We start from the raw sequence: 27,952 nt of genomic DNA on the forward strand, positions 1-27,952 counted from the left end.
GGTACCTGTGGCGTTCCCAGCAGCCTCAGCAGCAGCCTGCTGTCTGAGGGGGTTCAAGAGAAGGGCAGTCTAACTGGTCCTTCCCCAGGTCTTCCCTTGAGGGTCCCCCTGAACCCAAGAATTCAACTTGATCAAGTTCGAACTCCCTAGGCTCAGTTTCCCTCAATTCCTGTAGGTCAGCCTCCTCTGAGACTTGATCCTCGACCTGGGGCAAGGGGGAAGGCGCAGCCTTAACCCTACCGCTCTTTTTCTTGGGAGGTGTCTGGTCCGTTGTTCCAGGATCCAGCACCTGTTCAGTGGGGCATTTCCTGACCTGTGACCTAGTCACAGCGAACACATGTGCTGGCAAACCTAACATTTCCATGTGAGTCCGGTGCTCCACTTCTGACCATTGTGATGACTCCAAATCATTGCCCAACAAACAATCCACTGGGAGGTCTGGACTAACTACAACCTTCTTTTGGCCAGTTACCCCTCCCCAGGAGAAAGCTACAATTGCCATACTGTGATTGGTAGTGACATTGCTTGCATTGGTCACCAGGAATTCTGTACCTGGCATGATCTGTCCAGGGTCCACAAAGTTAGGCGTCACCATGGTGACGCTGGCACAAGTGTCCCTATAGGCCTGAGCCATCTTTCCATTTATGAAAGGCGTCTGTCGGTATTTGCCCAAAGTATTGGGGCTTACGTCAGGGGACACGTCCACGTCCCCTGTACTGACAAGGACAGCCTGAGTGAGTGTGCCAACTAAGTTGTCACGCCCCTCAGAACCCAGGGTTAACCCTACTAAACCCTTGGGAGGCGCACTACCACTGCTGACTGTACTAGGGGGCACAGGTGCCTTAGGGGCTGCAGTGGCAGGAGTCTGCCCTCCTCCTTTCTTGGTGCACTCACTAAACCAGTGAGATTTACTTTTACAGTACTGGCACCATCTTTTGGATTGGCCTTCTTTCTTCTTTTGGGGAGCCTGACCCCCACCCTCTTTGGGTTGTTGGGGACCTGTCGAAGACTTCTGGTCATTTTGTTCCCCCTTAGAATCTTTACCCTTCTGGTCTGCTTTCTTCTGACCACCTTGATTCTGGCCCTGGTTCTGTTTAACTCTCGTACGAACCCATCTGTCTGCCTTCTTTCCCAATTCTTGGGGAGAGGTCAGATCCGAGTCGACAAGATGCTGATGCAACAACTGGTTCTGACAATTGTTTAAAATTTGTTCTCTCATCATCAAATTATACAATCCTTTGTAATCAGTAACCTTACTGCCCAGCAACCAGCCCTCAAAAGCCTTAGTGGCACAATCGACAAAATCAGACCAATCTTGAGCCTGCGTTTTCTGGGTATCCCTGAACAGCACCCTGTACTGCTCAGTGGTTAGGCCGAACCCTTCAACGAGTGTATTCTTCAAGACTTGGTAATTGTTAGCGTCCTCTACCCTTGTGGTGAGGAGCTTGTCTCTTCCTTTTCCTTCAAAGGAGAGCCACAAGATAGCTGCCCACTGACTCTGGGGAACACCCTGCACAGTGCAGGCCCTCTCCAAAGCAGTAATCCATTTGTGGATGTCGTCCCCTTGTTTAAAGGGGGGCACTATCTTCCCAAGGTGTTTCGTATCGAAACTCTTTTCCCTATTACTAGGTACATTGCTGCCACCAGTGGGGACTACCCCACTTAACTGTTGCTCTCTAGCAAAGGCAAGCTTTTCTTTGGCCAGGGCAAGTTCTTCCCTTTCGGTCCTCAGATTAGCTGCCCTTTCCTTAGCTTCGTACACTCTCCTCTGAGGGGACGTCATCCCTCTTTGAGAAGAGTTGTGAGAGCCATTGGTTTGAAGGGATCTGCCAGAGCCTCTTGACAGAGATCTGGCTCGTCCATTCCCAATGTTAAGCGGACCTGACAGTAGCGCCGGGGTTCCCCCAGTACCACTATCATGTTTGCTTAAGTTGGACCGTGTTAGTCTGACGACTTCTACCTGTCCCTTATCTGCCTCGTCCCCAGAGAGATCCTCCTCCTCATCCTCCTCCCCATCTTCGTTCTCAGTTGCGAGGTGGATGAGGTCAGGATCGTCTCGGGTTCCCTCGAGGGGAGTCATGTCTCCTTCTGGATTAGAAGAGCTACGAAGTTTCTCAGCTCTTCTGGCATCATAAGTCTCCAAGAGACCAATCAGAAAGGACGTTGTGGGGTTAGACCCCTGCTGAATCTTCCTGGAGTGACACAGCCGTCTTAACTCCTTGAAGCTCAGCACAGTATATCCTGAAGGGATGACCTGTGGAGGGTCAACTGACACAAGGGGAGACTCAGAGTTTCCTCCTTTGTCCGGCATACTGTTTCTAGTGTGGTGTAAGTGATGCACCTACCTACACTATGTGTTTACCTACTGTTCCCTTGCTAAGAGTTGTAGCCAAGGTGTGCTAAGCCTTGAGGAGCTACAACAGCTGGTTCAGTAGAACTCAGAGTATTCTAAGCTTTTAGTTATATGTACTAACAGTACTTGTGCGATCTTTCAACAAGATATTCTTAGGATACGTGTGGTAAAACAACAGCAAGCTCAAATCCCAACCGCTGCTCACCAATGTGAGAAGTTGGCCCGATATGCAACGTTCGCTATTCTAGCGACCGCTATGTATCGTTCCAACGACCCTTATGGTGTTTGGTTGTAAGTCAACCTATAGACCAGCTATCCTAGTAGCGTGGATACGAGCAGTCTAAGGCTAAAGACTCGAGAGGGCGCGTTAAGCCAGCTGTTTACCACACATGTACCCCTTGAACACCCAGTGAAAGGACACCACACAAGTGTTATGAAAATAAACAGTATATTTATTAAGAATCACAACAGCCCTGTACTCTTTATGAGGACAGGGTACTAAGCACAAACCAAATCTCTTTAGCAAATACTTCAAGTGCACAATTAAAACAAGTGTCCGAGGACACGGAAAGGTTAAGGTCTCGGGCGGACCCGATAAGGCAAGTCGGAAGCGAGGGACTCGGGACCCTAGAGTAAAGAGGCTATGCAGGCACCGAAATGCCGAGTTACCTAGCCACGAGGGCTGCGGCTGCACAAGTCTTACAGGCGTCGGGGTCTTCGCTGACGAGCCAGGAGCCGGAAGAAAAGAGTTGCTGGCCGGCGACCAGTGATGAATAGTTCGTAGAGATCCAAGCCTGGATCGGAGATTGATGAAACCTGAAAGCAGAGGGGACCAAGTTCGTACTACTAGCCAGTAGTCAGAGGGTACCAGGAAGGCACCGGTTGGCCGTCACCTCGACCAGGTGAGTGGGCGACGCTAGGCTCTGCAGTCTCACGGACCAGGAGGCGTTGTCGGCGACCACGGTGGAGGTGCGAGCTGTCCCACGAAGGATGATGCTGTCGGCGTCGCTGGGCCCAGGATGGGCCAACAAGCCTTGGCGGATCTCAGGGCCACGTGGTGGGCCTAAGATGGCGTCTTGAGTGGACCAGGAGGGCCCGGGGTGCTTCTCGCAAAGATGGAAGCAAGGGCCAGTCTGGAGCAACCAGACCAGCAGTGATGTTTGTCGGTCGTCGTCAAGGAAGGACACAAGCCAGCGGCTAGTGACCAGACAACGTGCTGAGCAGCGAGCAGAAGGGCCCCACGCAGATCGTGGAGATGCTGGGAGACTGCACTTCGGTGCTGGAGCGGCTCAGGGTCGGGGCTTCTCGGACCCCAGAGCACTCACCAGAGAGTTACCTCGATGGTCGTGCTGGTTTTAAGAGCGTGCAGGTTCTGATGATGGCCGGTCCCTCGAGGTCTCGTCGCACCCACAGATCACAGCTGAGCTGATGACGTGGGTAGAGGTCAGAGGTGCCAGGGAAGCCGGTTCTCGTCGAGCTGGGCCGTCGGATTCCTTGAGGAAGGACTTACAGCAAACCGCAGAGTTCTTAGATGGTGCCCGCTGGTGCAGGGTGACTACTCCTTAGTCACAAGGGAGAAATCTTGAGAAGAGTCTTGAGTGTCCTTTCGTAGAAAGTAGTTCTTGATTCAAAGATGATCTAATTTGGAAGGGTCCCCGCTCCGGCCTTTATCCTAAAGGAAGGGGTGGGTACATGACTAGGTCCTGCCCTAAGGGTGGGACCAGGAAGGGGGGTAGTTACACCCCTCTACCCTGCCGGACTTTCCCCAGGCCAGGGCTGTCGCCCCTGGAACTGGTTCTAACCGGCAGATGCGTAGTGAGCACCGGGGTGCCACTCCGCAGTCACCTTCTCGCAAAAGCCCTACCTACCCAGAATACACAAACCCTGTCTGGGACGGTGCGAACACCGCCCTCGACAGGAAACCCTTTGTCCAAGCGCTCCTCGCTGGAAGGACTCCCAGCAGCAGGAGGTCAGACTCGTGTCTGTGGTGGCAGCATCCATTTTGTGGAGCTGAGGCTTTCGTTAACTTTAACCGGGGTTCATAGTTACGTACATGTCGTGTCCCTCTAGAAGGGCGGAATGCTAACCTCGTCGCCAGGGTTGGTGAGAGGGCAGCATCCCGATTCGTATGACACCTTACTCGACATGTCTTGATAACGCGACACCGTAGTTACCGATGTGGCACGCGTTATCATGGAACAGCCATTGGGTCTTCGCTCCGCAAGCTGCAACCGGCTCGGCTCGGGCCAGAACACAGTTCGCACGGGCCCACGCACTCTGCCTTCAGGATTGTCAAGGCCTGCCATAGGAGTGACTGATAGGAACTCGGGTGTCCATTGTATGGTTAGATATAGGGCTACTATACCTAAAGCAAAGGGTGATTACACGACTTCGCCCCAGCTGTCATGCAGCCAGTTGTGTCAAATTTAGGAGGCCAGCCAGGGGTGGCATAATACATGCTGCAGCCCCTGGCGGCCCTGGGTACACCTATGCCCTGAGTTACAGGGTCTGATAAGGTGGCCCAGTACCAATTGGTAAATGCACCTAGGGTACATATCGTAATTTAGAAAGAGAACAGCCAGGCTGTGGGTCTGATTGGCAGGCCCACAGCCAGAGAAAGTCGTAAACCAGTGAAACAAAAGCAAAAAATCTGGGTGATCATAGGATTGCAGACCCTACTCTCCTACATCCTATACCCAATCGTTCATACTGGCCAGTAGGTATGTATTCAAGGCACTTTTTAAATCGGAAAGTTGTTATCGGAATAGTGATAATTCCGTGTATTATCCATTCAATGACAGGACTTTCTGACATTGTCAATGGTAATCTCTCAAGTTTTTCGATGCTCAGGATTGTATAGTCGGCTCCTTTCTGTGCCAAACTGATTTGTTTATCAGTAAGGTTAAAAATGGAAATAATGACGTTGTGTTGATTAAACGCCAAGGCACATAGCCTGAACGAAGATTTTGCAGCGTCCAGCCTAATTGTACAATAGAACGTAATTGAGATTGGCCATGCTGTAACATTAGCAAGTCTCTGTCTATTATGTCAAAGGCAGAAGATACAATATTGTCCAACGAATATATTCTGGAGGACAGAGTCATTAACCCTCTGTCCACTACAGAAAGTGATTTTTCCAAATTAATACGATCAATTTCTCGTATTTTTTCTGCTGTTTCAATTTGTGTGACTTTCCAAACCTCGTTGTACGCAGCATAGATGCTGGCCGCTATGAAACGTTTTTGACGCTGTTTGCGTGGTCCAAGAATGAAATCGCGCAAATCAGCACCATCTTTTAGTAAAGACAAGTGTTGCTTAATTTCAGCCAGTGTGGATGATCCTAGCCATTCGAGGCAGAGGAACAAGTTACTTACCTTCGGTAACGCTTTTTCTGGTAGATACTATATCTGCCTGTGGATTCCTCACCTTGTGAATATCCCCCTTGCGTCAGCAACGTTCGAAAATTTTCTTCGTAGCACGCCGACGTGAGCGACGTCACAGGAGCACGGCATCGCGCGCGACTCCGTCTGACGTCACCGACCCCATATCAGGCCCTCGCCGGCGTGATGACGTCAGTTCCGCCCTTTTTTCCGCGCCTTCGAGGCACACGGACGGACCAACGATAGCAAACATGCAAATATACAATGTACACAGTACATATAGAACTAAATCAATACAATAGTATTATAACCATATATACAGAAAGACCAGGTATAGCAGAGTGGACAACGGGGAGGCGGGTGGGTCAGTGAGGAATCCACAGGCAGATATAGTATCTACCAGAAAAAGCGTTACCGAAGGTAAGTAACTTGTTCTTCTGATAGATACATCTGCCGTGTGGATTCCTCACCTTGTGAATAGATTCCCACAGCAGTCCCCACTCCCGGAGGAGGGTGTCCACTCTGCTACACCAGGAAGTCTTGGAGGACAGAGCGCGCGAAGTGGCCATCCCTCCTCACCTCGGTATCCAAGCAGTAATGCTTCGCGAAAGTGTGGAGGGAGGCCCAAGTCGCGGCCCTGCAAATATCCTCAACAGGTACACCCCTAGACAAAGCAGATGTTGCAGACTTTGCTCTAGTTGAATGAGCTCTAATACCCTCAGGAGGGTCCTTACCCGCAAGGGAGTAGCAGATCTTGATGCACAGGATTATCCACCTGGAAAGAGTGCGCTTGTGCACCGCTCTGCCCTTCTTGCAGCCAGCAAAGCCAACAAACAGCTGGCCGTCCATCCGGAAGTCCTTAGTCCTGTCCAGATAGAAAGACACCGCCCTCTTAGGGTCCAGGCGATGCAGCCTCTCTTCCTCCTTAGACGGGTGAGGGGGAGGATAGAAGGTAGGAAGGGTAATGGACTGCCCAAGATGGAAAGGAGTCACCACCTTAGGCAGAAAAGCAGCCCTGGTCCTAAGAACCATCCTTTCAGCATGAATGGTCAGGAATGGGGGTTTGGAACTTAGAGCTTGAAGCTCACTTACCCTCCTTGCCGAGGTGATTGCAACGAGGAAGATAGTTTTAAAAGAGAGAAGCCTCAATGGACACTTGTGCAAGGGTTCGAAGGGAGAACTCATTAAAAAGGTCAGCACAAGATTCAAATCCCAATGAGGAACAATAAAAGGAGTAGGAGGAAACATATTCATGAGACCCCTCAAGAATCTCAAAACCACCGGAGATTTAAAGAGAGAAGGCTGATCCGGCAAACAAAGAAACGCTGATAAGGCCGAAAGATAACCCTTGACCGTGGCCACAGCCAAACTTTGCTGTGCCAGATAAAGGGCAAATTGACTTTAACCATGCGGCTCTCCTGGTCGCAATGGATGAGCCCATAATTCTAGCAACAGAATCAACAGTGTCCATGCCGCTTTGAATGACCATGCGGGCCGCAGCCTGAGTGTCAGAGATCACCTCATTAAAGTTTTTCTTATCCTCCTCAGGAAATTTTGATGACAATTGCTTCACTGAGTCCATCAGCGCGTGCACATATCTACCTAAAAGGCAAGTAGCATTTGATGACTTAAGAGCCATGCTCCCAGAAGAGAAAGTCTTCTTCGCAGACTGATCTAATTTCTTAGACTCTTTGTCAGCTGGCACTTGAGGGAAAGAGCCTGCAGCCCTATTAGAGCAAGCCGCCTGAACCACAAGACTTTCCGGAGATGGATGCGTAGAAAGAAATGCAGGGTCATCAGGAGCCACCCTATAGCGCCTTGCAATAACCCTTGAAACTGCAGGAGCAGACAACGGCCTCTTCCAAATCTCCTTAATTGGATCCGTCAAGGCATCAGTAAATGGCAGTGTAGGCTCCACAATCGAAGAAGGAGAATGCAAGACTTCTGTGAGGATGTTGGGCTTGTACTCCACTGTGGGCAGCTTTAAGCTAAGAAGGTCAGCAGCCTTCCTAATAACCACGTGATAGGGTGCCACGTCCCTTGATGGTGCATCAGAAGTCGAAGGCAGACCCCACTCGGGAGAGAGTTCCAGACCACTAGCATCCCGAAGCTCATCGAAATCATCATCATGATCAGGAAGCTCGCCTTCTTCCACATCAGAACTTTCATCATCCTTTTGTTCGAGAAGACGCTGAGCTCTTCGCCTCGACCACTCCAAACGAATCGAAGTCGACGGATCCGGTAACGACTCCGACGGAGCCGGTTCCGACGTCGATCGAGGAGCCGGAGCAGGAGGACGAGAGTCATGAACAGGCGTGGTACCTCGATCTCGACTGCGAGGTCGATCCGGAGTCGGCGAAGCCGCATGCGGAGTCGAAGACCTCGGTGGAGCCGTACCGAGCCATGGTGAAAGAGGCGCCGGCAAGAAAGGCATAAATGGAGCAGGGGCGTGTGAGAAGTTGGCCCGATATGCAACGTTCGCTATTCTAGCGACCGCTATGTATCGTTCCAACGACCCTTATGGTGTTTGGTTGTAAGTCAACCTATAGACCAGCTATCCTAGTAGCGTGGATACGAGCAGTCTAAGGCTAAAGACTCGAGAGGGCGCGTTAAGCCAGCTGTTTACCACACATGTACCCCTTGAACACCCAGTGAAAGGACACCACACAAGTGTTATGAAAATAAACAGTATATTTATTAAGAATCACAACAGCCCTGTACTCTTTATGAGGACAGGGTACTAAGCACAAACCAAATCTCTTTAGCAAATACTTCAAGTGCACAATTAAAACAAGTGTCCGAGGACACGGAAAGGTTAAGGTCTCGGGCGGACCCGATAAGGCAAGTCGGAAGCGAGGGACTCGGGACCCTAGAGTAAAGAGGCTATGCAGGCACCGAAATGCCGAGTTACCTAGCCACGAGGGCTGCGGCTGCACAAGTCTTACAGGCGTCGGGGTCTTCGCTGACGAGCCAGGAGCCGGAAGAAAAGGAGTTGCTGGCCGGCGACCAGTGATGAATAGTTCGTAGAGATCCAAGCCTGGATCGGAGATTGATGAAACCTGAAAGCAGAGGGGACCAAGTTCGTACTACTAGCCAGTAGTCAGAGGGTACCAGGAAGGCACCGGTTGGCCGTCACCTCGACCAGGTGAGTGGGCGACGCTAGGCTCTGCAGTCTCACGGACCAGGAGGCGTTGTCGGCGACCACGGTGGAGGTGCGAGCTGTCCCACGAAGGATGATGCTGTCGGCGTCGCTGGGCCCAGGATGGGGCAACAAGCCTTGGCAGATCTCAGGGCCACGTGGTGGGCCTAAGATGGCGTCTTGAGTGGACCAGGAGGGTCCGGGATGCTTCTTGCAAAGATGGAAGCAATGGCCAGTCTGGAGCAACCAGACCAGCAGTGGTGTTTGTCGGTCGTCGTCAAGGAAGGACACAAGCCAGCGGCTAGTGACCAGACAACGTGCTGAGCAGCGAGCAGAAGGGCCCCACGCAGATCGTGGAGATGCTGGGAGACTGCACTTCGGTGCTGGAGCGGCTCAGGGTCGGGGCTTCTCGGACCCCAGAGCACTCACCAGAGAGTTACCTCGATGGTCGTGCTGGTTTTAAGAGCGTGCAGGTTCTGATGATGGCCGGTCCCTCGAGGTCTCGTCGCACCCACAGATCACAGCTGAGCTGATGACGTGGGTAGAGGTCAGAGGTGCCAGGGAAGCCGGTTCTCGTCGAGCTGGGCCGTCGGATTCCTTGAGGAAGGACTTGCAGCAAACCGCAGAGTTCTTAGATGGTGCCCGCTGATGCAGGGTGACTACTCCTTAGTCACAAGGGAGAAATCTTGAGAAGAGTCTTGAGTGTCCTTTCGTAGAAAGTAGTTCTTGATTCAAAGATGATCTAATTTGGAAGGGTCCCCGCTCCGGTCTTTATCCTAAAGAAAGGGGTGGGTACATGACTAGGTCCTGCCCTAAGGGTGGGACCAGGAAGGGGGGTAGTTACACCCCTCTCCCCTGCCGGACTTTCCCCAGGCCAGGGCTGTCGCCCCTGGAACTGGTTCTAACCGGCAGATGCGTAGTGAGCACCGGGGTGCCACTCCGCAGTCACCTTCTCGCAAAAGCCCTACCTACCCAGAATACACAAACCCTGTCTGGGACGGTGCGAACACCGCCCTCGACAGGAAACCCTTTGTCCAAGCGCTCCTCGCTGGAAGGACTCCCAGCAGCAGGAGGTCAGACTCGTGTCTGTGGTGGCAGCATCCATTTTGTGGAGCTGAGGCTTTCGTTAACTTTAACCGGGGTTCACAGTTACGTACATGTCGTGTCCCTCTAGAAGGGCGGAATGCTAACCTCGTCGCCAGGGTTGGTGAGAGGGCAGCACCCCGATTCGTATGACACCTTACTCGACATGTCTTGATAACGCGACACCGAAGTTACCGATGGGGTACGCGTTATCATGGAACAGCCATTGGGTCTTTTCTCCGCAAGCTGCAACCGGCTCGGCTCGGGCCAGAACACAGTTCACACGAGCCCACGCACTCTGCCTTCAGGATTGTCAAGGCCTGCCATAGGAGTGACTGATAGGAACTCGGGTGTCCATTGTATGGTTAGATATAGAGCTACTATACCTAAAGCAAAGGGTGATTACACGACTTCGCCCCAGCTGTCATGCAGCCAGTTGTGTCAAATTTAGGAGGCCAGCCAGGGGTGGCATAATACATGCTGCAGCCCCTGGCGGCCCTGGGTACACCTATGCCCTGAGTTACAGGGTCTGATAAGGTGGCCCAGTACCAATTGGAAATGTACCTAGGGTACATGGAATCCATTTTAAAGAGAGAGCAGTAGGCCTGGGGTCCTGATTGGCAGGGTCCCAGGTCGACTATGTCCAAAACCAGCTAAAACACAGGGCAAAAAGTTGGGGGCAACCATAGTCAGGATGTACCTTCCTACAGGGCGTACGACTGAGGAATACCCAGATTGTACGATAATGGACCCATGGGGCCACCAGGCGCTCCAGTGGGGTACATTGCCCTGGAATAAACTCCAAACATCGCATTGAGAAAATGCGAGGGATCCTGTCCAGGACCAGGAAAGGAAGGGTACGGACCTACCGGATGTTGCAATGGAGGCCGCCCCGACACATCCTCACCCTGACCTTCTGGGTTCACAGGAGTCTCCGCTGAAGCCGGTTCTTGAGGAGTCACCTCTTCCTCTTCTTCATGCTCCGAGGAAACCGGCTCCGGGTCCGGCTCCGGCGCCGGAGAACCATCTCTTGACAAAGCAGGCGAAGGAGAGACAAAGTCTTTACGATGTTTGTGAGACCTTCTCTTCGAGTCAGAGGATTCCTTCTCCGAATGATGTTTCGAACTGTGCTTCCTCCTCTTATGCTTTCTCCTCGAGGAGCTCGAAGCATGTCCGGAAGCCGACTTAGATCTAGACCTAGATCTTTCTCTGGACTTCGACTTCGCTTTAGACCTCGACTCCTCACCAGACCTCGAACCCGCTCTGGATCTCGACGCCGATCCCGACTTCGACCGAGACCTTTGCTTCGACTTCGATCTTCGTAACGTCGATCTCGAATGCCGTCCAGAGTCCTGTTTCACTTTCGCCAAAAGCAATTTTGCTTCACGCTCTCGAAGCGCCTTTGGATTCATCTTAAAACAGGAATCGCAGTTCTTGACGTCGTGACTCGATCCAAGACACCACAAACAATCCTTATGTGGGTCAGTGATGGACATCATGCGGGCACAATACCTACATGGCTTAAAGCCTGTTTTCCTCGACGACATCTCCGGAGAAGAACCAAGTCGTAAGAGAGAAACAGTGACAAATATCAAACAGAAAGATACTAGGTATTGCTGAAGATCCCGAAAACCGTTAGCGTCGGAGACGCGGAAAAAGGGAACTGACGTCATCACGCCGGCGTGGGCCTGATATGGGGTCGGTGACGTCAGACGGAGTCGCGCGCGATGCCGTGCTCCTGTGACGTCGCCCACGTCGGCGTGCTACAAAGAAAATTTCCGAACGTTGCTGACGCAAGGGGGATATTCACAAGGTGAGGAATCCACACGGCAGATGTATCTATCAGAATTTCCCTACACTGTATGTTGTTACTATCCCTGGATTTTATTTATTTATAATTACATTTATTGAGCGCGCTGCTACCCGGAGGTTTCCCGGTTGTCTCTGGGAGTATCTAGTGTCTTGTCTGGTCATTTTTAACCCCTGTGTTTTGTTCAGGAATCTATCTTGACAACTGTTTGTGTCTGTAGGCCAGATTAACCACTTTTTCCAATCAGGATGTTTTCTGTTAAAATGTAAAATTTGTGATACGTCTATTTCAATATCTGTTGTTGCATTATCAGGAATTGGCTTTGGAATAGACGGTTTATTAAGGTCTTTCATCTTAGCTAAGCCAAGACAAGATGTTTGGTGTATTGTGTCATTTAAAAACATCATTTGTTCTGGTATCATGCAGGTTCTGAATAGTGCTTCTAGGCCTTGTACCTGCCAATCTTTTGTACCCCAAATGGTTTTTGTTTCAATGTTATTTTTCCAATAATCAAAACCAAATGTCATCATTTTTTCATAAAATGCTTCTGAATATATTAATTTAGTGTTTGTCAGCATTGTTTTCATTCCTGTTTTATCTAACAATTTATAATAAAACGTTTCTGCATCACTGGTCTTAAACCCTGAGAAGTACTTGAATTTCTCAAACAATGCTTTAGAACTGCTTTTAGGTGGTGTAGCACAATGTTCCCATTGATTATACTTAAAAACATTTCTAGGCTGTGCAGATTTATGCAAATAATTATCGCCATAATGTGTAAAACAGAATAACTGTTCATAACTAGACGAACCTTGTAAATAATCATGTTTTGTGAATCTAGCTGACATTACTAAATCAGACATCATGTCATTAATACTGTTAAAGTCCCAATCATCAGAGAATGTACTAGGTTTTACAAAGTCACTTAAGGAAACCTTCAGTTGATGAGGATACTTCAGGATCTCGACCGGACCATAGATCACATAGTCAGTTTTCTCCCATACTACCCCACCAGGTATTGGAATGGCTTTGACATTTACTGTTGACAGTTCTCTTTTCTTCACGTGGGATGATCTGTGTGGTTTCAGGACTAGGTTGATGTTCTGACTTGCTGTGTCCATTGTACTATATTTTCCCTCAATGAATTTTCCCAAACAAAGTACCATGATGAGCCAAAGCAGGAGGAAAAATACACCTAGACCGAACCAGAACTCTAACCAAGGGGAAATAAAATAGATTTCCTTCAGTTGATGAAAGAGTTCCGTTGCTTTTTCTTTAAAAGTCTTTTTTGTTTCTGGCATCACTTCGGGGTCGTTTTGATCTTCAGAGAAGTTGTCAAAGTTGATGAAATAACCAGAGGCAGTTCTGTCAATTTTTGGGATAGTTCTTTCAATCTGTCTCTCGGTAGCACTTTCTGATGCCACATTATTGTAGACTGGTGTTTCTTGACGAACTGTTTCAATCTGTGTCTCAAGAGGCACGAGTTCCATGGCATTATTGCATAGTCCTTCTCTGTGCACTGTAGGCTGATCGAATGTGATTAGTCTTTCAGTTTGAACCTCTTGGATTGTTGCAAGTTTGGGTATTCTGTTGTTTCTTGGGAGTCCACTGGGCCTACTGTGTATTATAGGCCACATGGTTGTGGTTTTACCAGATCGATAGACACGACTCTGTTCTCCTTTTTACCAGCAAGGGGCGGTAGTACTACTGATCTTGTTCCGGTGACTGCCAAGACAGGTACTGCTTTTCTGTAAGAAGACCCAAATTCCTTCTTCACCGCGATTTTTTCTCTGACTAGATCCCCAATCTTTGGAATCCAGACAGGCCTTGCTGGGGCTGTTGCTTGTGGTGCCTCGTCAGTGGTATCTGGCTGTTGCTTTAACTTTATGTTGCTTAAGGATTTTCTTGTTTCATTCAGTTCCTGTAAAACAGCCAAACGATCTTTGATGTCAAAGTCTGTTGTTTTTTCTTGTACCACTGATACCTGACTATCTAAGTCCTGAATTCCCATTCTAATTCCGAACAATAGCTCGTATGGGCTGAAACCTTTTAGAGATTTTCTTGGCAAATTGTTAAGACTGCTCTGGACACTTATTAGATGTTTGACCCACCCAGCGCCTGAACCTAATACCTTCGCTGTTATAGATCGCTTTATGTCCCGGTTTTTTCTTTCAACCACACTATTCCCTTCGGGGTGCGATGGACAAGAATACCGCAACCCAATTCCCATGCTGGCCATGGCCTCCTTATAAGCTCGAGAGCTGAAAGCAGGACCCTGGTCAGAATGGAACGTGGTAATGCGTATGTGCCGATAAAGACTCGCAGATCTCTCTTATAACAGTTCTAGCGTCAGCCAAGCACTGGATGCCTCATTTTTTAATTGTGTTTAGTCTTAACTGATTAATAGGACGCTGAATGGCTTGCGGACATCATTACCCTTTCTATAAATGGTAACTGTGCAACAGGCAGGACCGGTTCATTACTGCGATCCCTATCACAGTCCGGACAGTTCTTTGCATATATCTGATGTTGCACTCTCATCCCCGGCCACCAGTATACTGATTGCAATTCAGTCAGAGATTCCCTCATCTGAATGTGCCTTGGACCTTCACCCATGTGTGCTTCTGCTAATAATAATATTCTCCTGTTCATGTTTGGAATTACCCTATCCCCCACTCCAGGGATTCGAGCAAAAGGAACGGAGTTTGCATCGATTACGTATGCATAATTGAGTGGATAGTTCACGGGCAGTGCTGCACAGTCGCCTTTTACGGTCGTTTTTACTGCCAGCATGGTTTCCCCGTCTATGTATTTTTCTGTACGCTTTTTTGTGGCTACGGAAGCCGGTTTAGTTGCTTCCGCTGTGGCTGTATTAGCCAATGAATTCCCTGCAACGTGAACGCCATCACGTTGAAGACTCTGTGCGTGAATCACGTGAGTCTTTTGTAGTTCTTTATGTAAAAGAGCTACCTGTTTCCAGAGAAATTTATGCTTTATTGTGGCATCTGTGTCATCTTTGTAGTCGTTTTCAATCCACCTCTGCAGTTTATTATTGTAAGAGTTGACGCAAAAATGAGTCGGGAATTCACGTTCTGCATTTTCGAGCGCCATCTTCAAACATCTGATTTCAGCTCTCCGAGCCGAACAGTTTCTCAATGATTCAGTTTTTGTTACTTTCGGTCTGAATTTACCGCACAGCCAACGACGTTTAACAATCGCACAGGCTGCATCGTAGGATTTGCTCTCTACGTTGTAATGCTGTACAAATCTATCTGTATAGATTATACAGGCGTATTGTGGGAGAGGCAGAAGTTCGATTGGCAGAGGATATTCTTGTTCATATTCTAAATTATTCAGTTCTTCAAATTGCGGAGTGAAATAGTATCTCACATCTTCCGCTTCTAGAGAATCTACACACTGTATCCATTTCGGATCTAGTGACACTGTAGGCAGGTTTACTGGGCTGAATAGCGCCTCGAAGGCGGATTCCGCTGTGAGGATATTAATCCGTTTGCCGTGTGCTAGTTCTCGTTCATTTGCTAATGCGATTTGCACTGCTTTCACAGTTCTTTCTGTGAGACTGAATGCTTTTTCTGCTTGTGTGTACAAGTGAGATTTAATTGAAATTGGTACCTTATCTCCCTCATTAGAGGTCAGGTACGTGAATCCGCATCTTCCTGGGATGACTCGGATTACAAGACCGCGTGTATTGTCACGTGTATCTAATTTTGTTTTAGCTAACATGTCTGTTTGCAGTGATCTCAAAATTTCTGTGTGTTTTTGAGTCCAATTGATTTGTTTAAAATCAGGTTTAATTAGTTCGTAAAGAGGTTTAACCCTCTCTGCGTAATTTAGGATGTAAGTTCTTCCGAAATTCAGAAAACCTAGTATGGATTGTAAATTCTTCAGCGCTTTTGGAGCTTGGAGTACAGCGCACTTCTCTAAGAAGTTGTCGGCTAGGCTTTTCCTTCACTTGATAATTCGTACCCTAAAAATAGTACTGTCAGATGGGCAATTCAAGACTTTTTAAAGTTGAATTTGTAACCCTCTGCTGCGAACCCAAGTATAATGGTGTTTACTCTTTTCAAGTGAGTATCCAAGTCATCGTCTGTGAGATAGATATCATCTACATAAGATAATGCTTCATCATCATATATTTGTAGTAACTCTGTTACCCTAGCTGAGAATAGTCCTGGGCTGTTCTTGAACCCCTGTGGGAGTCGACAGAATTTTTTCTGCGACCCAAATGCTGAGAAAGCGGTCCAGTATCTGCTTTCTGGTGCAATGTTTTGACAAAAGAAACCATTAGATATGTCTAATGTCGTTTTATATTTTTTCCTAACTATGTTATTCATTAGGGCTGCACTATGCGAGTTTTGTACTGCAAAAGTTTTACAACATGCATTAAGGTGTCTGTAGTTCAAAACAAGACGATATGAATTGTCTGGTTTGGAGGCAGGAAACAAAGGATTGTTCATTTGAGAGGTGCATGTTTCAATCACCCCCTGGTATTCAAGTTGATCTAAGATCTCCCTGACTTGTTTTTTAGCTTCTTGCTTAATGGGATACTGCCGTTGGGCAGTTGGTTCACTTTTTAACTGGATTTTGTGGGGAGGAGAGTCCTCATCCCATCCTACATGATATTTATATAATGCAGGTGCCTGGGCTACTGCCCATTTCCTTGCATAAGTATATTTTTTGTGAATCGGAATGTGATTCGAGAAGGCAGGCATAATCATTTCTTCGCCACGAGGGCACTCCCTGACAAACTCTGGGGGCCAATCTTTTTCAGCTAACAGAATATCATAGCCTTTTGGGAGCTTATCCCAAATAGACCCTTTATTTTCCTAGTCTTATCACCCTCTATAGCAAAGTTATTTTGTATATTTTATGGGGCTCGCTAAGTCTGGTGTCGGCAGTTTCAACCTGAATGTATTCATTCGTGTCCACTGTCTCCAGATGACTCATCAAGATCTTGCGGGCTACACTGATTTCTGCTGCACTGTCTAACATTGTCTGTGCCCACTCCCCGTTTTTCAACTGTGTCCTCAGTATTCTCGGCATGGTTGATTACTCTAATACTGGCTACCTTCTTTTTTGGAAATTGAGATTTTTTACTCTGAGCAGGTTCCTTGTCTTTGGACTTGGTGTGCTCTCCTGGGTCTGACCGTCCTCTTCTTTCCGATTTCTGCGAAAAAGATCGAGAGGGACGTGTATCAATACTTTGATATCTATCAGGTTTTTTCAGATTATCCCTATTTCTAAGGTTATATCTTTTCTCAGAGGGCTCCCTCTAGGGAGACTGGTGTTCTCGAGTCGGAGTTCTTTCCCTCCGTCGAGGAGACCTTCCTCTGGACTGGAAAACTTTTTCCTTGGGAGTGGATTGTTTATTTCCATCCCAGCTCTTTTTAGGAGTGTTTGAATTATTTTTAATAAATAATTTTTCAGGATTTTCGAGCAGTTGGGGCTTTACTGGCTTTCCACCCAAGCTGTCTCTACCTAATTCTTCATAGCATTTTTCTATGATTCTGGCAAGCTCAACTGGCTGATCTGTTATATCTGTTTCCTTCAACTTCTGGCGGATCGCCACAGATGCTGCTTCTCCCTTTATGTTGGCTAATAATATAGCCAAGACCTGCTTGAAGTCTTTCAGTAATTTCATCCCAAGATTTAAAGCGGGCTCTGGACCGTATTCATTCTGAATCTGTTTTAGCACTTCTGGTATTACCGCCATAGACGGAACACCGTGTGTTTTTGTGTAAATGGAAGCAAAGACTGTACCCCAAGTGTCACAGTCCTCCACGTGTGGTGCGATTCCCATAGGAAGGCAGATGGTCAAGATTCTGTGTTTCTCAATAGGGGTGGTATCCGGAAATACTGCCTCTATTTGAGTGATTTTCTGTGCTAATCAGAAAGGAATTTGTTCCCGTTTTACGGGTGTTTTACCAAGACATGATTGTATGTTCTGTGGTGTAATTTTATTAGTGTTCCCCTGATGAGGGGTCAGCTGTGGTACATTAACAGCTGGTTGGACTGTTGCAGTCCGCATTACATATTGGACTAATTGCCTATGTATTTTAATAAGTGTTTTTAGCTGTACTAACAGCTCTTCTTTTGACATTTTTGCAATGTCCGGATGTGGTGTGTAGCTGGCTAGAACCGGCCACGTTGCTCCTGGTCTACCTAGTGGACCGAGCCTGGTAATATGATCATTATGTTTTAGGGCGCCATTAAACTAGAGCAGGTGCTCTTGGAATTTTAGTGGGATTTCAGTCTCCTCGAAAGAAGCGTACTCTTCCGGTGGTTTCTCTATTTTGTAATAGTGAAACTCTTTTGTTCTAGCGTTTGCCGCTGGAAAGTTTATCCATGAATAGAATACCTCTGTCTGACGATATTCGTGTGCCTCTATCACGAAGATTACTGTACCACCTTGTGGTGTCAGTCCGTTTTCTATAAGTTTTAACGTTATAGACTTTCTTAAGTGGACCGGGATGTCGATAGCATCCGGGTTAGTCTGTAGGAGACTCGAGTCTTCCTCTATTAGTTGGGCTGCCAGCCTAGCTGCTTCCCTTTCTTCTTCACTGTCTGACATTTTATAAATGCAGGGCTTTGCAGAGTAGGTCTCCAAGGAGACAAAGATTAGGTGCACAATATTTTGGAACACTGTATCCTTCAACGTTGAATAAACCAGAGCTTTACATAGGAATCTCTTCCTACTGAGTTCGGGCGGATTTTAACCTTTCACCCACTCCAGACGTCTATTGGAGTATTCACGGGAGAAAGGGGTCTGTGTGAAATATGCACGGCTGAGTTACTCTAACGTCTTGCGTTAGTTTATCGCCTTACCAAACGTTGGGCGCCATGTAGCGTAGTTCCTATTTTCCCAATAGGCCCTGTGCATTGGAATAACATAAACAGTAGTATCGACGTAGAAGTGCGGATCTTCCAGGCCTCTACTGACTATGCTAAACTTAATTGGGTTTGTTACCAACTAGCTCAGAGGTCACTGGAAACTTTCTTGACTGAAATAGGAAGTGATCAGCTTCCCTGGCACAGACAAGAAGGGATTCAGTTTTCCAACAACCGTGCAACATGACAACTTTGCTTCTCAGATCAAGAGTCAATCTCTAGGGTCGTGTGAAACAATAGACAGTTATTTTACTCAGTCAGGTTGGTGCAGTTTACATTCACAATTTGCAGAGAACAGAGAGACGGGCGTCTGTCAATAAAGGGTTAACATTTATTGAACAGTCTTTCTTCTCGTACAAGAGAAATGTATTGCCACAATTGCAAGACTTGTTATTATAAAAAGTACGTACAGTAAGATAAGTATTACGAAATAATACTGTAAAAGCATTGATATGGTTTCTTAGCCATACAATGGTTTAAAAGTAATAAAACATATATACATTCATATATACATTAGGCTAAAATACTCAACTGGTGCTTCTAACTACGCCTACCCCAGTGTACCTGACCTAAGCCTAATACTTGGGAGGGGAGTAAGTAAGTAGCTTTAAGGTAAGTTGGTTTTGCCAAGGTTTGCTTCAAGAATTCTCTCTCAAGGGTTTAGTCAACACCATACCTCTGGAATAGAATGATGGAGGTCTGGTATCTCCCTCAGGGCTCAATATCCCAGTCACCCGCAAGGGTAGACCAGAAACGCTGGGGCTGGATTTCTCGGCAGGAGAAAGGCAGCGTCTCTTCTTCAGCGCGTCGAGGAGGAGAAGGAGGGGGGACAGCGTCCGCGGGCAGCTTGCATCTGCTGGGCTCTTGCAGAGGACGGCTGTTCAGCTCCTAAGTTCACCACACCATTGTTCGCTAGTTAGCAGCGATAGCAGTAGCGATAGCAGCTATGATATCTTCAGCATAACAGCAGCTTCAGGCGACGGGCAACAGGGGCCTTGCTTCACCAACAGCAACGAGACATCAGCAGCAGCGAGATAGCTGGCAGCATCAGCTTCACCAACAGCAACGAGACAGCAGCGTTTGCTTAAGGCAACGTTGGTAATATTTATACCTGAAAGGTGCCTTGTTTGACGTAAGTTTACTGGACATAAGACGTCAATATAGATGTCACTAGGAAGTGATCGTCTATCAGTGCTCATTAGGGTTCTATTACTAATCAAAACACAGCAAGCGGGGATTTCCAGGTTTGCTGAGTTTTTATCTTGTTGAAGAACTCAGAGTGTTAATCTAGGAATCTCAGATAGTGACTTCTGCTCTGTCATTGCACTAATTGGTTGCAAAGGAAGTGGCAGAGAAAGCTATTCTGGAATGTGGCTCTGTTTGTGTGAGGCCAGAGATGAGTTACTGAATATTGCACTTGAACGGTTATGCCAATATAGGGAATAAATGGATTTATAGCCGAATAGGGGCATAAGGTCACAGTATCGATCAGGATCCTAGATAAGCACGCAACAGGCTGAAAGATCAGAATCAGAGCCTGAATATCCCGAACCCGCTGTTCGGTAGGATAAACCCGAAACAGCGCAGAATCTAGAACCGCTCCGATGAAGAGGAGCTTCTGAGAGGGACACAGGTGTGACTTCGGCACATTGATGGAGAACCCCAGCAGGTGCAGGAGGTCAGCCGTAGTCTGGAGGAGGCTGACGAGTGTCTGGGGCGAGCCCTCCTTCAACAACCAGTCGTTGAGGTAGGGGAATACTGAAACCCCTAACCTGTGCAGATAAGCTGCGACCACCGCAATCACTTTTGTGAACACCTGTGGGGCGCTGGTAAGGCCGAAGGGGAGCACGGTAAACTGAAAGTGCTCATGGCCTACCGTGAACCGCAGGTAGCGCCAGTAGGTCAGGAGGACGAGGATGTGAAAATATGCGTCCTGCAAGTCCAACGCTACCATCCAGTCTCCCGGGTCCAGGGCAGCTAAGACCTGAGTCAAAGTCAGCATCTTGAACTATTTTTTATTTTTTAAACTTTGTTTATTAGAATTTTCCATTTGTTCTGAAACCCAGAGGGTATACATGTTACATGCACAGCAACAACAATATGGCAGTGTAGTACATCAGTCTGCATGTGGCAGTTCTTCTTAAATCCAATTATTTACATTAACATATCACAAGTTGGGCAGTTACATCTCTCAACACTCAACAATGGCATTGGTGAGGCATCTCCTGCGAAAGTCAGAATCGTATAATTACATATCACATGGCGGTCACCCATTTCAAACATTATTGGACATTAGCATCAGTTACAAAGCTCTAGACTTCCATAATACTATAGTATCAGTGCTCAATCCCTGCCCAGCATAGAGCACAAATGAGTCAGCCAGGTGTTATTCATAGCAAAGCCTAACATAGCATCAGGAGGATACCCCGCCTCATGCAGTGCAGGTGAGCCCTTCCCGTACGTCACTACTCAATTATTCCAGACCCTTCAGAGTTATCTTCTTCCAAAAACTACATCCCCTTCCCCCTTCTCGTAGGATAGCAGATTCAGAATTACTAGATATCAGTCCATGTGTTCAGGGGTTGGTTCCTCCTAGGGGTCGGGGTTACCCTGCGCCAGAAAATAGCATTTCAATGGGGCTCATATGTCATTTGGCCTGGAGGCTATCGATAGTAGTTCAGCATATGTTGCTAGCTGTTCCTGGCAATACGTGAGGTCATTCAGCCAGACCTTGAATTTAGGTGCCCTGCCTCTGCCCCACTGGCACGCCACTCTTCTTTTAGCCATGAGTAGTGCCAGTGCAACAAATTTCCGGTGTGTTTCCTGTAGCGGTTCAACGTATCCTAAAACCGCCAAAACTGGGGAGGGCTCCACTACGACATTTATCATCCTAGACAGGGCAGTAAAAATCTGTTTCCAGTCTGCTTGCACTACCTCACAGGACCACGCTAGATGTAAAAAATCAGCCCCTGGAGCATGGCATCTATCACAGGTGTCCGAGTCGCGTAGTCCGTACCTGTGCAGGCGAGCAGGTGTATAAAATTGCCTATGCAGGTATTTATAATAAATTATCCTAAGTCTACTGCTCGATGAGATTCGTTCAGTCTATTGCAAGCAGAAGTCCCACTGCCTGTCTGTCAGTTCGACTCCCAATTCCCCGTTCCACTTTGCTTTTGCTATGGCACTAGCAGCTCTCTCAATGCATGTACCGACTTATAGATCGTCAACACCAATTTCTTTGCCACTTCTATTGAAGAATCCACTGCAGCGGCGTAAAAGCTGGAGGTTCCCTAGGAAAATCAGGAGTTACAGATCGGAGTCCCTGTCAAAGGCGAATATACAGGAAAGCGTTGAGAGGTGATTGTTGCACACCTAGGAATAATTGCTCTAGTGTGCGGAACGTCCCTTCGTGGTATAGATCCCCCCATGTTTTTACATGTATGTGTTCAGCTAGCTTATGAAAGACAGTCTACTGTAGCAGGGGCATGTCTGGGTGGTATGCGAGTGGTAGGAGCGGTGGGTATATCAAAGGCGTATTAAGCAACTTGCCCAATTGGGACCATGCGTTAGCCGTGCTCGTCACTGTCGTCGGCGTCTTGTCTCTGCCAAGGAGCGGGATATAGAATACTCCCTCAATAGGAACCGGTAGGGCCAGCCAGTGTTCTGCTGCCAACTGGGGCATATAGCAAGTCCGGTGTACCCAGAAAAAGGCGTAGTGTGCCTGTGCACAGTTAAAATATAAAACAAAATCGGGGATTCCAAATCCCACTTGGACATAAGGCCTAGTCAGTATCTCCCATTTGAGTCTCGGGCTCTTTCCTCCCCACACAAGACGGGTCAATTCCGATCGTAACTGTTGAAAAAAATATCTACAGGGATAAAAAGGGATGTTCAAGAATAAATAGAGTAATTGTGGCAGTATCACCATCTTTATCAAACTTGCTCTACCCAGCATTGACAAAGGTAGTGTGATCCAGCGTGTTATCGTGTCTGAGATTCGGGTCACTGCTGTGCCACAATTGAGCCTCATCAACTCATCTCTGTCTTTTGGTATGCGGATCCCTAAATATTTAAACTCATCCTCACACCAGGTTATAGTACAGTCCATTGGGAATTTCGTCGTTGCGGCCGTAAGTGGGAAGAAGCACAATTTGCTTCAATTTATTGTGACGCCAGACAGTCTGCCAAAGACTATGAACTCCCTAAGGATGGGGTTCATATTGTTTTGGTGGTCTCGGATATATAGCGTGATATCATCCGCATATAAAGATAGCAAAATTTGTCGCATATTGCACAATAGTGCTTTTTTCGTTGTGATGTTGCCGCAGTTTTGCTGAAAGGGGCTCCACTGCGATTGCAAAAAGTAGTGGCGACAATGGACATCCCTTTCTTGTGCCTCTTGTGATTGGTATTTCCTGAGACACCTTCCCATTAATAGCTACCTTAGCCGCGGGCGAGTCATATTCTAATCTAATCCATGACGAAAAAATAGGAGGGAACCCCATGCGGTCAGCACTCCAAACGTATAATCCCATTCCAAAGAATCAAATGCTTTTGTGGCATCCAGGAATATTGCCGCCATAGGAAGTTCTTCAGACACATTATTCATAATTGTAAAAAAGGTTCTTAGGTTATGAGATGTTGCCCTACCAGGAACAAAGCCTGACTGATCCGGCAGAATCAAACCCTCCAGAAGAAGACTGAGGATGGCAGCAATAAGTTTCGCCAGGATCTTACCATCACAGTTGAGTAGTGACAGGGGTCTCTATGAATCACAACTCTTGGGCGGTTTTCTTGGTTTTAGCAGCGATGTAATAAGGGCCAATCTTGTGGAGGGGGGCAGATGTCCCACCTCCAGTGCGTCCTCATATACTTCCTGCAGTATTGGGGCCATAAAATCAATATAAGTTTTATAAAATTCAACCGGGATACCGTGGCTTTACCCAATTGCATGTGCATTATTGCATCCCGCACTTCGTCTAATTCAAACAGGGCACTCAGGAATTGCTGTTGTGCGTCGCTCAGCCACCCCAGAGATACATGTTCCAGATATTCATTCAAATCGAGTTTACCTGTCCACGTGGTGGCGTATAGCTTAGTGTAATGCGCAGTGAAGGCATTTAATATGTGAGCGGTGTCTCTATGCACTAACCCATCTGCATCTTCTATTTCTAGGAACTACATTAGTACGTCACGCCATACTACATACTAATCATTGTAGTCAGTGGCCTGGCCTTTCTCCTTCGCCATAACGGCGAGCTGTCCAGTATCGTCCCCGGAATTTGGACTCCCTACCGGCTACCTCCATATATTCCGTGAGCTTCTCCCTAACTTTTGCCTGAGTTGTCCCATCTGGGCGCACGGCTAGTGACTCTTCTAGCAGCTTAAGGTCAGTCTCAACGTTGGTTAGTGTGTGCAATAAGCTCTTCAGCACCCCCGACCCCTTCGCTATGCAAATCCCTTTCAAAGTAACCTTGAAGGCTTCCCATATAGTTTCTACATTTTCAACAGTACCCTTATTGCGTTCAAATTCAAAATCCAAGACCTCTTCCCTGAGTTCCTCTTGAAAGACAGTGTCATGGAGCATAGTGGGTTGCAAACACCAATGAGCTCTCGGAGGGCCTAAGTCCTCCACACATAATGTAAACCGTACTGGCACATTGTCCGAGTAGTTCCTAGCCAGGTGTTTCACTGCGGAAATTGCAGGGCTAAGCCGCATAGACAAAAATATGTAATCTAGTCGAACCCAGGACGCTACATGTGCAGTAAAGTGTGTGCCCCCTCGTGTAGTCTGGTGATGGTGTCTCCATGTATCAACCAGGTTATACTCCATATTTGCACTGTGAAGCCCAGCGCGTGCTTTCGTGTAATGGCAGGGGCCTGGGTGTGACCTATCTACTGCAGGGTTGTGTGACACTTTAAAATCCCTGCCCCATACTATGTGTGCCGACCGGATGTCCACAACATTAGCCCAGAGTTCAGTGAGAAAATGAGGGTAATCCGCATTCGGACCATAACAACTTATAAAAGTGATTGATGCATGCCCCAGTCCTCTCCACATCACACAGTACCTCCCTTGTGCATCATGTCTTTCTCCTGCTAAGATAAATGGTGTACCCTTCTTAACAAGAACTGCAGTGCCCCTCGCATATGTCAAAAAAGAGGAAAATATCCTGTGCTCCACCCACCTACTGGCAAAGGTGTTATTGGGTTGCGGTTTGAAGTGTGTCTCTTGCAGGAATGCAACGCGTGTGCCATGCCTATCCAGGTAGGACAACACATTCCGCCTCTTACGCGGGTCACCTAGCCCCCTGACGTTCCATGTTATAAAGTTGAGATCACTCACTGCCATTGAGTATATAAATCATAGTGGTATAACTTCCTGCAAAGCATGCTACCTTAAAAAAGATCATTGTCAGTTCGGAATATCTTGATATTAGCCATTAACCTTCCACATTCAGTTGTTCGCCACCTCGCCTGTAAGTCTGTAATGCCATCGCAGCATGTACCACTACAATGCTTGCCCTCCAAGTGTACCTCCCTACAACAGCTCTTCTCACAGTCCCCTCCAAACACCTCCCGCCCTTCCTTCGTCGCCAGCGGAAACAGTCCTGCCAGTCGACACGTAAGCAGTAATTATCAATGCAGCACGACAACTCTCCGCCCCCCTACCCCCCAAACCTCCCTCCACCCACTGAAGAAACCCCAACTTGCCAGAACATTCTACCCACCCACCTCCCTCGCACCCAGATGACACAATCCAACATGGGGGAATACCCGTTGGGGGACCACTCTAGATAGTCACACAGCCGCTTCTCCTCCCTCAAGCCCTCCGACCTGTTCGACCTCTTGGCTTCATCTGAGGAGGGGAGGTGGGGCATGGAATACATTACCACCGAAATACTCGTTAGCGTCTTTGGCCTTTTGATCTTCAATTGTCCCCAGCCTCGTCGCTGAGTTGCAGACCACAAATATCATATGTACATGTTCCCGAAACCAGGGTTTGGTCCGCAGGAGCAGCAAATCAGGATTCCTTGTCTGTTTCCTGTGCGTTATTCTGGTGCGCAGGGTCTTGTCCATTTGGTCCACGCTGCGCTCGCCTCAGTGTTCGCAAATAGCCTCCACCTGCTGTGGGTTCGTAAAAAATAGTTTTCCCTGGTGCGTCACCCGGAGTCGCGCGGGATACAACAATGCATAGTCAATCTGTGCAGCACGAAGTTTCTTTCTTACATCTATAAACTTGCACCTTTCCATTGGAGTGAAATCAGGATATATTGAGAAGGAGACAACATTGTATGTTAAGTTTTGTTTGGTGCGTGCTGCGCTTAGGGCCACATCTCGGTCCCGATAGTTTAACAGGCGCGCAATGATGGGCCTAGGCGGGTGTCCTGGTGTCGGTTTGGGTCCCAGAGATCGATGGGCTTGCTCCATGATAAACTGTGTGGAGAAGGCGTCAGCCCCAACGGCTGACAGAAGTAGCTTTTCTATATATTCTTCCATTGCCCAGTGTTCGTGGACTCCGGTACACCGGTAACGCGAATATTATTACGCCTACTACGGGCTTCCAAATCCTCATTCTTTGCTGCGATGACCCACAGTAGCTTATCCATGATAGTTGCGCCGTGTGACTAGCAGTGGTGTCATCATTTTCCGATATGCGCCGCTCAGTCTCCGTAATTCGTTCTTCGTTCATGTCCTTTTTGTGCACTATTGCGTCCATTCTTGATGACATCCGGTCTACTTTATCAACTACCGTGGCAAACCCCTGTCTCATTTCCGGCAATATCTGTTGAATATCCATGTCTTTAGGTGCTGTTCCGATTCCCGCCATGTCTACTCTCCTCGATTCTCCATCTACTAAGGTAGGTTTCGGCCCCTTTTTCGCTGCGTCAAAGTTGATTTTTTGGTGGCGGGTGTCTGGCTTTCCCATTTTACCCCCAAGTTAAGGCCCTGCGATTGTATAGCCGCTCCTGGATATCTGTCGTCCGCAGGCAACACAAAGTTCATCCACAGCGTCACCTCCTTCCAGCTGCAATGATGCAATAGTACTCGCCCTTCTTGCGCACTACTGTAGTCCACTGCTCAGGGCCTACTTGTCTGCCAGCTCCTATCGAGTGTATCTGCAAAGATATGTGCCCACGCGCAGCAGAGACACTTTTCTGTGCTATATGTCAGCCAATTTACAATCCGTCAGTGAGATGGGACTCCAGTGTTAGCTTTACCATTTCCCATTGTCCCCTGCGATGTTCCGCTCTCTCTGCAATGGGGTGTAACGTGGCGCATTCATCAGCCGCCCGATCCTGCTTAGGGTGGGTCTTCGCCTGGGACGCTCTCAGCTATATGGCACCGCTTAATGCATTACCCACCGGGCCTTGGCCTTTCACTGTCTCTACACAGCAGCTGGAGTTCCAGTGCCTCGATAGGCCACCCAGCGCCGCCCTCGTTTGCCGCCGCTCGTTGTTGCGGGGGTGGGCGGGTCCGCCGCGGTGTCCACGAGCTCCCGCAGCGGCGCGGCCTGCAGATTAGCGGCGCCGCCTGTGCCCCCTCCTGCGTTAGTTCCAGCCCGGGTGTTGTTCCGGGTTCTCTGCAGCTCTAGTCGCGCCCCTGCTTTGTACCGTGTCCAGCACTTCGTAGTCGCATCTGGGAGCTTGCAGGCTTATGCGCGCTGTTCTTCAGTGCCCTGCCTGCTGCCACAGGGTAGCCTCACCTCCGTGGAGCTATCGGTAGATGCCAGCGCAAGGACCGCCGTCACCCGCCGCAGCCTGCACCTCTCGTGGCAAGCCTCGGGCTGTCGTGACTGCAGGTGCTGCTCACACTGCTCTCCATCGCTCCGGCATTGATCCCGGGGAACACGTCCACAGAGCAATGCTCAGGCAGGCAGTGTCAGATTGCCTCCAAAGTTTCACAGAGGGTAGAGCTCAGTTTAACGTATTTTTGGCCAAATTCCGTGCCGGTTACATATGATAATTACAGGATTAATGATCCAGGCAGCAGGTGCCTCACCAGAAGGCGGCCATTCTGGTTGTGCGCTCTCTAGCACCCCCGCATCTTGAACTTCTCCTTCCGGAGGAAGCAGTTGACGTTCCCTAGGTCCAAGATAGGGCGTAGGCCCCCTTTGCCCGTCTTGAGAACCAGAAAGTAGTGGGAGTAACAACCACATCCTACTTCTGGCCCAGGAACGCGCTCGATAGCCCCCTTGGCCAAGAGGGCCGAAACTTCCTCTTGCAGAAGTTGCAAGTGATCCCCCGATACACGGTGGTACTGCGTGGCATGGCTGG

Source organism: Lissotriton vulgaris, chromosome 8 (genome assembly GCF_964263255.1).
Source record: "Lissotriton vulgaris chromosome 8, aLisVul1.2, whole genome shotgun sequence".
Classification (NCBI taxonomy): domain Eukaryota; kingdom Metazoa; phylum Chordata; class Amphibia; order Caudata; family Salamandridae; genus Lissotriton; species Lissotriton vulgaris.